At 38.4% G+C, this 13,603-nt stretch overlaps 2 long non-coding RNA genes across 3 annotated transcripts; both read right to left on the bottom strand.

Moving 5' to 3' along the window:
- Positions 1-5,267: 5,267 nt before the first annotated feature.
- LOC306940292 lies at positions 5,268-7,453 on the bottom strand. Of its 2 annotated transcripts, XR_013791998.1 has the most exons (4): positions 7,350-7,453; positions 7,087-7,162; positions 6,828-6,967; positions 5,268-5,994 (listed from the first exon to the last, which is right to left on the bottom strand). It is a non-coding gene; the product is annotated as an uncharacterized lncRNA (long non-coding RNA). The 2 variants fall into 2 exon arrangements; XR_013791999.1 differs by lacking the exon at positions 7,350-7,453 and having other exon boundaries at positions 7,087-7,248.
- A 3,773-nt stretch (positions 7,454-11,226) lies between these two features.
- LOC306938277 lies at positions 11,227-13,308 on the bottom strand. The gene is made up of 3 exons (XR_013791700.1): positions 13,055-13,308; positions 12,796-12,935; positions 11,227-11,966 (listed from the first exon to the last, which is right to left on the bottom strand). It is a non-coding gene; the product is annotated as an uncharacterized lncRNA (long non-coding RNA).
- Between the last annotated feature and the right edge of the window lie 295 nt (positions 13,309-13,603).

The following is a 13,603-nucleotide window of genomic DNA, read 5'->3' as shown; positions in this document are numbered from 1 at the left end:
CGTGCGTGCGTGGCTGAATGCGTGTGTGTGTGTTAGGCAGACAATCGTTCATAACCATGGATTTGGATTGAAGATCATCTCTTTAGTTTTTGTGGTGTTTAACATAAGGTGGCTATTATCACACCAGTCTTTAAAGTTATTGATCTCACTGATATAGCCCACAGGGCGTTCAACAATATGTACAAATAAGACTGACAAGCTGAGTTGTCGGTACCGGGATTTGAAACAACAACCTTGCGGTCCAAGGGCAAGAGCTCTACTGACTATAGGCTACACGGAGACAATCAGTTACTCCATTGTTAACAGGAAAATCATTCAGTGTTCAGCATAAGTACTCAAACTTTTAGAAATTAGCAGATCTACATTAGAAATTAGCAGATCTACATGCTCATAACATGTCCCGGTACAGTACAGTACAGTACGGTACAGTACAGCACAGCACAGTACAGTAAAGCACAGTATGGTACAGTACGGTATTACACTATTGCACTTATTACACTATTACACTATTGCACTTATTACACTATTTCACTATTGCACTTATTACACTATTACACTACTATTACACTATTACACTACTATTACACTTATTACACTACTATTACACTAAATACACTTATTACACTATTACAAAATTAGACTTATTACACTATTACACTACTATTACACTAGTATTACACTATTACACTATTACACTATTACACTTATTACAAAATTAGACTTATTATACGTATTACACGTATTTCACTTATTACACTATTACAAAAATAGACTTATTATACTATTACACTATTGCACTTATTACACTATTACAAAATTAGACTTATTATACTATTACACTATTGCACTTATTACACTATTACACTATTACACAATTGCACTTATTTCACTATTACAAAATTAGACTTATTATACTATTACACTATTGCACTTATTACACTATTACACTATTACACAATTGCACTTATTTCACTATTACACTATTGCACTTATTACACTATTACAAAATTAGACTCATTACACTATTACAGTTACTAGTATCTCTATTATTGTGATGCCATGTCCTAGTGCCTGATGGGTCAAATTTGTCCCAGACATTGCCAAATATCTCAGACAAAAGTGAATCAAATGTAATCTACTTTAATAGAGCACCGAAGTCCTGACGTCACTGTCACTAGAGGGCGTCAGTCCCCAGGTTCATGTATTTTTTAATAAGCATTGTAATCTCCATAGGGCGATTTTAGGTCGCTTCATATAAGAACTGTGTTTGAAAAATAAACGCCCTCTACTGAAAGTGACGTCAGACTTTGGTGCTCTATATTTCTATAGTTGAGTCATCACAAAACTTGCAGCACACAATGCATACATTGAGTTGACAGCACCTGGATTTGAACCCATGACACTTTGCTCCAAAGGCAAGAGCTCTACCGAATGAGCTATGCAGACACAGTCAGTTTATGCATTATCTACAGTAACATCATGCAGTGTTTTTGGTAACAATGATGTGTGCCCTGGTTTTGAGGATGTCTATCAATTACTACAGTGTGTTTTGCTGTAAATGTTTTCACGTACAAACTTCTCTTCAACTGGGATTTCAGTTAATGGTCCACAGATTGTGTGTAGGACGTTTCACGCAAATTGGGAAAATCTGAGGGCGGAGGTTACTTGTCAAAGTGACAGAAGCCAACTAGCCAAGAAGAGGATAATTAGTGGCTGACAGTTGACATGGATGCGATGGTGATGTGCATTGTGTTTGAAGGCAGGATAATGTCACTATGGATTGAAGGAACAAAGCGAATCCATTTATATCATATTTGAAGATAAGTTGCTGGATAGGATGTAGGCTATAGGCTATGTGATATATATATATGCTATATATGTGTATGTCCACTGTTCTGTCCCCTGCGTGTGTGACTCCACAAAGTGACAGATAGCTAAACAGAAAGGTACTAGGCACTGAAAGACTTGATGAGATGCGGACGTAGAATTGGAGGTTGTTTACTTCACACTTTTTCATCAACTTGTTTACAATGCTTTTCCAGCAATTTGTGAAACTGAAAATAAATGCACAAAAAAGCTCTTAATAAACATAAATGTAATGCCTAAATCAGCTAGACAAGAACACTGCATTACAAATGACAAAGCAAGTAATAGCAAATGGCATGGTAGACAATTGACCATAATAATAATATGCATCATTACTTATTCTCAAAGATGAAACATGTAAGATAAACTCACAGACAAAGCTTCTCCAAGGCTCAAAAAAGGTGGATGGCAAGGGATTCAATATTCTGTAACATCTGTAGAACATACTGTGTTTTTCTCAAAACAATGGCTGACCAGGAAGGAAAGGCCTTGTGACATGTGATCACAACTACCAATAAGAACACAGGGAAACTAGAACACATTAGCTGACAGCAGTCTTCAAATCAACCACTAGATGATGCTAAACATTATTTTCCGTCAAGTGGCATGACATCCACACATGTGTTAGCGTGTGGAAGGGGAGACTGTAATGGCAAATGTGAAGATGAGCAAGTAACAGATAAATGCACAAATTGTAATGTAAATTATACTGGATATCCAGAGTGTTTGAAAAGATTGAAGGAAGTTAAGGTGAATAGGATCAGAAAAGAACAGTATATATGTGGAAGCTGTGAAGAGTTTGGAAGGGAACTATAAGGACATGCATGGTGCTAATGGGATCAGAGGAGAATGAAGAAAGGAATGGAGTTGATTTAGCTGATTGAGCTGAAGTCTGTTTTGATACAAAAAAAGTCCTTTCATTCATTGTAATGGTGATAAACTGTGTTATATACCAAGAAAATGAGAGAGAATAAACATGGTGTTGGATGCAGCTAGATGATTCCTAGGCATTGTTGAAATGGAGAATATCTAGTCTGGATTAGATCTTGACTCCAGTCCATTGCTCTAATGTACATTAGAGTTATGGACCAGAGCTATAGGTTTGCAGAATTACAGTAAATGTAATGGTGATATAAAACAAACGGTGCCAACACAAACATTAAATGCCATTAACAATAAAGAGACAATATGATGTAATGAGGGACAATATGATGTACATTTTCCCTTCATTGTCAATGTAGATGATTTCAAGGTCAGAGTTGACGACATATTGATCTCTAGCAAAGAAGAGGTTACATATCTGGGCTGTATCCTGGACAACAAGCTGACAGGTGAAGGCATGGCAACAAGAGTAAATCAAAGGACAATATTCTTGGGCAGAATCTCCAACTTTGTTAACAAGAGAGCTCTCGGGACATTAGCTGGAGCTCTTATTCAGCCCTTGTTTGACTATGCTTGCACCTCCTGGTTCTCTAACATCTCAATGGCACAAAAAACTAAGTTCCAGACCTCCCAAAACAAACTAATCCGACTTCTTCTAGGCCTAGGGCCCATGACCCACCTGTTTGTAACACATTTTGATAACATAGCTTGGCTCCGGGTAGAAGACAGAGTCAAGCAATTGAAAATGGGACTGACTTTCAAAATTGTAAATGCAGATCTGCCATCAGTGCCCATTTACTTAACTGATTACCTAAAAAAGGTCATCAACTCCCACAGCCACAACACTAGAGGGAGCGTGAATAATGATCTGGTGCCACCAATGTTTAGAACAAATATGGGTAAAATATGGGTAAAATATGGTCAAATTCCACAACACTGCCACTCAGGTGTGGAATGCCTTGGAATCACTGGTTTCCTTTAAAAAAGGACTGAAAATGCACCTGTCACTGTCATTCCAACCTGTACATAGATTTAATGTCTTGTTGAGATATTTAAATTGTTGTTATTGTTGATGTTGTTGTGAATGCATGCATGGGACCCGGATGGAAACAAGACTGCAAGGTCTTTCTTCGGTGATGTTCCATTGGCCAAATGTGCGTTACTGTACCCTGTACTGTTTTGCATCTTATTGTCTAATAAAATTATCAATCAATCAAAACTAAAAACAAACATTAAACCCCCTCAAAAATAAACTATTACAAGATTCAATAATCAATGTATTTATTAGAACTACACCAAGCAAGTGTGATCCTTTATGTGATTCTGCAGTGTGGTTCTTTGGTCATTGATGCCAGAGTCCTTGTGGAACAGGATTTCTGTATTGTCCTTGTTCTGTAACATCTGCAGGATCTCTAGAAAGTACAATGCAGGCAGTGAAACATATTGCTATCAAGCACAATGCAAGCTGTATTGTCACATATCAAGTACAATGTATCTCAATTTCAGTACACAGCTATTTTATCTATTTTCTAATACTAGATGTACTGTAGTGATGTAGTGATATGTGCTATGATTTATAACAGCCACTAGATGGCAATGATGACTATATACTACTGCTATATCTAGACCAGTGGTTCCCAAACCTTTTCATGTCAAGGACCCCCACATTGTCACCAATTAGCCTGCGGTCCCCCATTTGAAAACATATGCCAGGGACCCCCCATAAGAGAACCAAATGGAACCAACGGGTCCATTTGGTTCCCTTTGTATGGAACCATAGGGGTCCATTTGGTTACCAACTATCATTTACCTGGGGCCCCCCTGGAACTCCAAGGACCCCTGGGGGTCCCCAGACCCCACTTGGTCATCTAGATGGAAAGAATTTATCCAAATTCAATTAAATCCTAACTAACAATGTACAGTAAATATAAGCAGTATAGAAAATCAAGGGCAGAGAAGTACTGAGATTCATGATCAATTGTGTTTAAATGCTATGTTATATTTGAAGTAAGAGGAGACCAGTCAAATTAAACTTTGTATCAACTTTTAAGCCCAAACCACACCAAAGGGTTGGGATGCAATATGTTTAAGATAAACCACAGCAATGCAATGAATTGCATTGATCTTACCAGGAAAATGGTTGTCTCAAAGGTGTGGTTTGGGTTTTTACATTTTTGGGGTTTTACAAGTGCTTGTTAGGGTGTTTAAGAATGATTATTCTGGGGAATTAAGACCTGAACAAGTTGAGAAACACCGGTTTAAGGATAAGTTGTTTTCTGCAATAATTGTGTATTACTTTGGAATTGTTAGTAGGTGAACATAATTTGTTCATTAGGTTGACTGCAAAATGCAAAAAAGTGAACATAACTTTCTTCAAAACAAAGACAACATATTAACAAAAAGATTGAATTTATTTTCAAATTCACCCTTCCAACATAAAACAAACAAAAAACAATTTCAATAACATAAACAATAAGTTGCAAAAAATAAATAAAAAATCATTGCTTAATTAGTCTGAATCTATCAGGGGGAATCTATCAAAGGGTGGGCTGTTGCTGTCGTGCTCTGGCGGTGCTTGGGAGATGGCTGTAATATTCAGTGATGGGGTGTATACAATAGTGATGTGCTCCTGGTCCAAAAAGTGCTCTGTGATAGTGGCTGCTGTTGTGAGGTGAGTGAGATTGTAGGTGTTTAAATAAGTGCGTATAGGGCCCATTGTGAGTAAGTCTGGTGTTTTCTGTGTCTTGTGGAGGTTGTATGACTAGTGTTCCTGAACTGAGTGTGTTGAATCTGTGAGTTTTTTGGGTCATGTGACAATTAGTGCAGGTGTTTGTGGTTTTGTTGTGGTCAAATGTGTCGTGGAAGTGATGACAAAGTGCACATTCTATGTGATCTGTGATCTGTGCTCCTACAATTTCTCCCGTGACAGTGCTCGATGGTGGGGTGTCTATGGTAAGTGCGTGAATTGAGGGGGGAATGACAAGTGGTGTAGGAAGGCGTGTGATTGTGGAGGATTTGGTGGTGGTTAGTGATGAAGTGGGGAGTGTGCGGTGAGTGAGGTTGGTGATGGTGTAGGATGTGTCTGTGTGCAATGTGTCCGTTTGAGTGTTCCAGATTGTGAGTTGGGATTTGTGGGTGGCGTCTGCAATTTCGAGTAGTTGTTGTGTCATGGGTCCATTTGTGAGAGTGTATGCAGGGGTGTGTGCAGGGGTGAATCTTGGTGACGGTGCAGTTGATCTGTCCAATCTGATGAGAAAAGAAAAGACATTAGTATATTTAGTCATACTTTTGATATATGATTGTCAGTGTTGTATAGCCTTGGAAACCCAGAAATTTTTATTTCCAGGGAGGGAAAAAAAAAAAGTCTGGGATCGAGTCCACTTCAATTCAGCATAGAGAGGGCAAATGTTGATCATTCTGCGTCAATTTAACAAAAAGGTACAGACACAAAATTCAGCACACACACACACACACCTGTCGCTCTAATTAATTAGTCTCATTTCGTGCAGGTGCGTCTAGATACTTTTAAAAGTGTTTTTTTTAGCCTTGAGAGAAGTGGGGGGGATGGTTGGGTGGAGCGCCACTGCACCTGACAATTGCCATGATTTGCAAGATTAGATTCATATTGGGTTGGATTTAAAGTTTTAATCTAGTTCATTGTACTCAGATCACTCCAAATTCAGCAACAGCCTGAGGCCTCACACGTATCAAACACCAAACAAAAACTTGGCCGAGACAGTGCAAATAACAATGAATATGCCTATTCACTTTAAGTTTTATGGCTTCTTAGGCCTCATTCAAACACCAATCAAGCAAATGTTTGGTCGTTTTTGTAGGCCACCACAATGCTTTTCCAATGGGAGACACATTGTTTGACCAAACATTGGTTTGATTGGCAATCAAACACAAATGTTTGGTCAAACCATGTGGTGCTTATTCTTCACACAAACAGAAAAAAAACACTTTATAGGCCTACTCTATAAAAACTATTGTTAGAATCCACCTTCAGAATTAAACTTCATTATGTGAATGTATTCTATATTGCGGTAGTTAGAATGAAAAATAAACTCAGTACTTACTTTCTGCCGGTTTGAGAGATTTTTGATGTCTTTAAGTTGTATTTCCTGGAGGTCTGTTGGGGATTTTCTTGGGAAGAGGGGGGCTGAGGTGAATTGGATATTGCTGCTGCTGTTTAATTTGATGTTGAATTCGTTGGTATCTGTAAGACAAAATGCACACATTTATTTATTATGGTAATATTTGGTAGTTATTTTCCTGGATGTCTATAGGCATATAAAATAGCAAATGTTAAGAGTGAATGTAGGCAATTCAACTTACATTTGTTGGTACTCCTTTGGATATTGGTGAGCTTTGAAGGGGTTTGGTCCTGGTCCAGTTTGGTTATAGTTTGATGCTGTGATGTGGAAAATGAAACGCAATTGATGTACTGATCTGGTGCCGTCTGTAGTATGAAATTGAAGTATTTATAGTTATTTTTGCTGATTTTGATATGGGTTGTATTGTGAATGAATCCGGTGGCTTCGGCGTCGATGTCGTATTTGGTTTGTTTAGCTGATGTTGCCATTATGTATGTAACTTACAGAGGTCTTGATGATCATTGGGTCCTCCCTGTTGAGCAGAACTGTTCATCGTGGAGTTCATCTTCAGCTGAAGTCTGGAGTCCACAGTCAGATGTGATCAGAAATGATTGATATCCTGGATGAGTTGTGGAGAACTGACAACTACAAACTCTGCTTATACTAGAGAGCCTGAGGTGGAACCACTAACTGCTTGGTGTTGATTGGCCAAAGAGCAGAACAATAGCATCATGTCTCCACCAATCACAACCTAACAAACTGCTGCATGCTCCACCCCTCTGTATCTCCTCCCCCAGGTCATGCTCTATGCAACATTCTAGAAATAAACGGCTAACTCTGAGATTGCTTTGTAAGCTTCGTATTTAATGAATCTAAATTATATCCAAATTATAATACATTGATGTATGGACAAAAGTACATCATATTAGTCTATGTGGACGTGAGTAAAGTCAAAGCAGGAGTCGGCATGAATCCCAAATAACAGACACTGTCAGAGTCAAAGCATAATATAATATAGAAAGCATGATTATTTAGTTATTGGTAAATCAGGAAACAAATAACTGAAACAAAATAAATAAAAATACATTACAGCGCAGAAGAGAAAGAAAGAGAATAACTCAATCAAATGCTGTGGGAATTTGGTCTTTAATTGTGCAATGAAAGTTCAATTTGAGAGTTTTTCCATATATGGTGCATAAAAACTGCTGGTTTATAATAAACCTTAAAAACCTCAAAGGAGTAGTTCCTACCAAGCACTCTCCATTGGGACTCCTACTGGAGACTGATGTTCACAAATGATATGCTATGGATATTATGTAAATGCAATTAGTATCTGGATAATATAAGTGGATATTAATTAATGCAGCAGAGTCAAAGAGGATTGCTCTACATTAGAACCAAGTAGAACCAGCTCTGGTGAAGAAACAACTGCTCATACTGTGATTTACATCTCAGCGTCTTACAAAGAAAAACAGTTAGGCCTATTTGTTTTCCACCCACCCCTAAAATGATTGCAGACAGTCTTCATAAATAGTACACAAGCCTTCATATCTTGTCTTTTACCAGTATACTACCACATCCCCTGTACTTTTATTATTATTTTATTAAGGTGCAATGTAAGTTCAATTTGTTTCCACTGTAATATAGAAGACAGTGGTCTGGTTTATGTGCAAAACTGGTCAAGGCCTAACAACAAATTAGTATATTGTCAAATCCTCTTAGTCTCATAGCCCATTGTGTAATGTGTAGGCCTGTGTGCAGAAACATGTGTCCATACGGTATTATTAATTCATGATCAGGATAAGTCAGTATACATGATCAGTATCCTTATAATAATAATCATAACCAAGAAAGGAATGGAGTTGATTTAGCTGATTGAGCTGAAGTCTGTTTTGATACAAAAAAAGTCCTTTCATTCATTGTAATGGTGATAAACTGTGTTATATACCAAGAAAATGAGAGAGAATAAACATGGTGTTGGATGCAGCTAGATGATTCCTAGGCATTGTTGAAATGGAGAATATCTAGTCTGGATTAGATCTTGACTCCAGTCCATTGCTCTAATGTACATTAGAGTTATGGACCAGAGCTATAGGTTTGCAGAATTACAGTAAATGTAATGGTGATATAAAACAAACGGTGCCAACACAAACATTAAATGCCATTAACAATAAAGAGACAATATGATGTAATGAGGGACAATATGATGTACATTTTCCCTTCATTGTCAATGTAGATGATTTCAAGGTCAGAGTTGACGACATATTGATCTCTAGCAAAGAAGAGGTTACATATCTGGGCTGTATCCTGGACAACAAGCTGACAGGTGAAGGCATGGCAACAAGAGTAAATCAAAGGACAATATTCTTGGGCAGAATCTCCAACTTTGTTAACAAGAGAGCTCTCAGGACATTAGCTGGAGCTCTTATTCAGCCCTTGTTTGACTATGCTTGCACCTCCTGGTTCTCTAACATCTCAATGGCACAAAAAACTAAGTTCCAGACCTCCCAAAACAAACTAATCCGACTTCTTCTAGGCCTAGGGCCCATGACCCACCTGTTTGTAACACATTTTGATAACATAGCTTGGCTCCGGGTAGAAGACAGAGTCAAGCAATTGAAAATGGGACTGACTTTCAAAATTGTAAATGCAGATCTGCCATCAGTGCCCATTTACTTAACTGATTACCTAAAAAAGGTCATCAACTCCCACAGCCACAACACTAGAGGGAGCGTGAATAATGATCTGGTGCCACCAATGTTTAGAACAAATATGGGTAAAATATGGGTAAAATATGGTCAAATTCCACAACACTGCCACTCAGGTGTGGAATGCCTTGGAATCACTGGTTTCCTTTAAAAAAGGACTGAAAATGCACCTGTCACTGTCATTCCAACCTGTACATAGATTTAATGTCTTGTTGAGATATTTAAATTGTTGTTATTGTTGATGTTGTTGTGAATGCATGCATGGGACCCGGATGGAAACAAGACTGCAAGGTCTTTCTTCGGTGATGTTCCATTGGCCAAATGTGCGTTACTGTACCCTGTACTGTTTTGCATCTTATTGTCTAATAAAATTATCAATCAATCAAAACTAAAAACAAACATTAAACCCCCTCAAAAATAAACTATTACAAGATTCAATAATCAATGTATTTATTAGAACTACACCAAGCAAGTGTGATCCTTTATGTGATTCTGCAGTGTGGTTCTTTGGTCATTGATGCCAGAGTCCTTGTGGAACAGGATTTCTGTATTGTCCTTGTTCTGTAACATCTGCAGGATCTCTAGAAAGTACAATGCAGGCAGTGAAACATATTGCTATCAAGCACAATGCAAGCTGTATTGTCACATATCAAGTACAATGTATCTCAATTTCAGTACACAGCTATTTTATCTATTTTCTAATACTAGATGTACTGTAGTGATGTAGTGATATGTGCTATGATTTATAACAGCCACTAGATGGCAATGATGACTATATACTACTGCTATATCTAGACCAGTGGTTCCCAAACCTTTTCATGTCAAGGACCCCCACATTGTCACCAATTAGCCTGCGGTCCCCCATTTGAAAACATATGCCAGGGACCCCCCATAAGAGAACCAAATGGAACCAACGGGTCCATTTGGTTCCCTTTGTATGGAACCATAGGGGTCCATTTGGTTACCAACTATCATTTACCTGGGGCCCCCCTGGAACTCCAAGGACCCCTGGGGGTCCCCAGACCCCACTTGGTCATCTAGATGGAAAGAATTTATCCAAATTCAATTAAATCCTAACTAACAATGTACAGTAAATATAAGCAGTATAGAAAATCAAGGGCAGAGAAGTACTGAGATTCATGATCAATTGTGTTTAAATGCTATGTTATATTTGAAGTAAGAGGAGACCAGTCAAATTAAACTTTGTATCAACTTTTAAGCCCAAACCACACCAAAGGGTTGGGATGCAATATGTTTAAGATAAACCACAGCAATGCAATGAATTGCATTGATCTTACCAGGAAAATGGTTGTCTCAAAGGTGTGGTTTGGGTTTTTACATTTTTGGGGTTTTACAAGTGCTTGTTAGGGTGTTTAAGAATGATTATTCTGGGGAATTAAGACCTGAACAAGTTGAGAAACACCGGTTTAAGGATAAGTTGTTTTCTGCAATAATTGTGTATTACTTTGGAATTGTTAGTAGGTGAACATAATTTGTTCATTAGGTTGACTGCAAAATGCAAAAAAGTGAACATAACTTTCTTCAAAACAAAGACAACATATTAACAAAAAGATTGAATTTATTTTCAAATTCACCCTTCCAACATAAAACAAACAAAAAACAATTTCAATAACATAAACAATAAGTTGCAAAAAATAAATAAAAAATCATTGCTTAATTAGTCTGAATCTATCAGGGGGAATCTATCAAAGGGTGGGCTGTTGCTGTCGTGCTCTGGCGGTGCTTGGGAGATGGCTGTAATATTCAGTGATGGGGTGTATACAATAGTGATGTGCTCCTGGTCCAAAAAGTGCTCTGTGATAGTGGCTGCTGTTGTGAGGTGAGTGAGATTGTAGGTGTTTAAATAAGTGCGTATAGGGCCCATTGTGAGTGTAAGTCTGGTGTTTTCTGTGTCTTGTGGAGGTTGTATGACTAGTGTTCCTGAACTGAGTGTGTTGAATCTGTGAGTTTTTTGGGTCATGTGACAATTAGTGCAGGTGTTTGTGGTTTTGTTGTGGTCAAATGTGTCGTGGAAGTGATGACAAAGTGCACATTCTATGTGATCTGTGATCTGTGCTCCTACAATTTCTCCCGTGACAGTGCTCGATGGTGGGGTGTCTATGGTAAGTGCGTGAATTGAGGGGGGAATGACAAGTGGTGTAGGAAGGCGTGTGATTGTGGAGGATTTGGTGGTGGTTAGTGATGAAGTGGGGAGTGTGCGGTGAGTGAGGTTGGTGATGGTGTAGGATGTGTCTGTGTGCAATGTGTCCGTTTGAGTGTTCCAGATTGTGAGTTGGGATTTGTGGGTGGCGTCTGCAATTTCGAGTAGTTGTTGTGTCATGGGTCCATTTGTGAGAGTGTATCCGGGTGTGCAGGGGTGAATCTTGGTGACGGTGCAGTTGATCTGTCCAATCTGATGAGAAAAGAAAAGACATTAGTATATTTAGTCATACTTTTGATATATGATTGTCAGTGTTGTATAGCCTTGGAAACCCAGAATGTTTTATTTCCAGGGAGGGAAACAAAAAAAGTCTGGGATCGAGTCCACTTCAATTCAGCATAGAGAGGGCAAATGTTGATCATTCTGCGTCAATTTAACAAAGGTACAGACGATCAAAATTCAGCACACACACACACACCTGTCGCTCTAATGAATTAGTCTCATTTCGTGCAGGTGCGTCTAGATACTTTTAAAAGTGTTTTTTTAGCCTTGAGAGAAGTGGGGGGGATGGTTGGGTGGAGCGCCACTGCACCTGACAATTGCCATGATTTGCAAGATTAGATTCATATTGGGTTGGATTTAAAGTTTTAATCTAGTTCATTGTACTCAGATCACTCCAAATTCAGCAACAGCCTGAGGCCTCACACGTATCAAACACCAAACAAAAACTTGGCCGAGACAGTGCAAATAACAATGAATATGCCTATTCACTTTAAGTTTTATGGCTTCTTAGGCCTCATTCAAACACCAATCAAGCAAATGTTTGGTCGTTTTTGTAGGCCACCACAATGCTTTTCCAATGGGAGACACATTGTTTGACCAAACATTGGTTTGATTGGCAATCAAACACAAATGTTTGGTCAAACCATGTGGTGCTTATTCTTCACACAAACAGAAAAAAACACTTTATAGGCCTACTCTATAAAAACTATTGTTAGAATCCACCTTCAGAATTAAACTTCATTATGTGAATGTATTCTATATTGCGGTAGTTAGAATGAAAAATAAACTCAGTACTTACTTTCTGCCGGTTTGAGAGATTTTTGATGTCTTTAAGTTGTATTTCCTGGAGGTCTGTTGGGGATTTTCTTGGGAAGAGGGGGGCTGAGGTGAATTGGATATTGCTGCTGCTGTTTAATTTGATGTTGAATTCGTTGGTATCTGTAAGACAAAATGCACACATTTATTTATTATGGTAATATTTGGTAGTTATTTTCCTGGATGTCTATAGGCATATAAAATAGCAAATGTTAAGAGTGAATGTAGGCAATTCAACTTACATTTGTTGGTACTCCTTTGGATATTGGTGAGCTTTGAAGGGGTTTGGTCCTGGTCCAGTTTGGTTATAGTTTGATGCTGTGATGTGGAAAATGAAACGCAATTGATGTACTGATCTGGTGCCGTCTGTAGTATGAAATTGAAGTATTTATAGTTATTTTTGCTGATTTTGATATGGGTTGTATTGTGAATGAATCCGGTGGCTTCGGCGTCGAGGTCTTGATGATCATTGGGTCCTCCCTGTTGAGCAGAACTGTTCATCGTGGAGTTCATCTTCAGCTGAAGTCTGGAGTCCACAGTCAGATGTGATCAGAAATGATTGATATCCTGGATGAGTTGTGGAGAACTGACAACTACAAACTCTGCTTATACTAGAGAGCCTGAGGTGGAACCACTAACTGCTTGGTGTTGATTGGCCAAAGAGCAGAACAATAGCATCATGTCTCCACCAATCACAACCTAACAAACTGCTGCATGCTCCACCCCTCTGTATCTCCTCCCCCAGGTCATGCTCTATGCAACATTCTAGAAATAAACGGCTAACTCTGAGA

Source organism: Electrona antarctica, assembly GCF_951216825.1.
Source record: "Electrona antarctica genome assembly, chromosome: 2".
Classification (NCBI taxonomy): Eukaryota; Metazoa; Chordata; class Actinopteri; order Myctophiformes; family Myctophidae; genus Electrona; species Electrona antarctica.
This window is presented reverse-complemented; position numbering and strand designations above follow the sequence as displayed.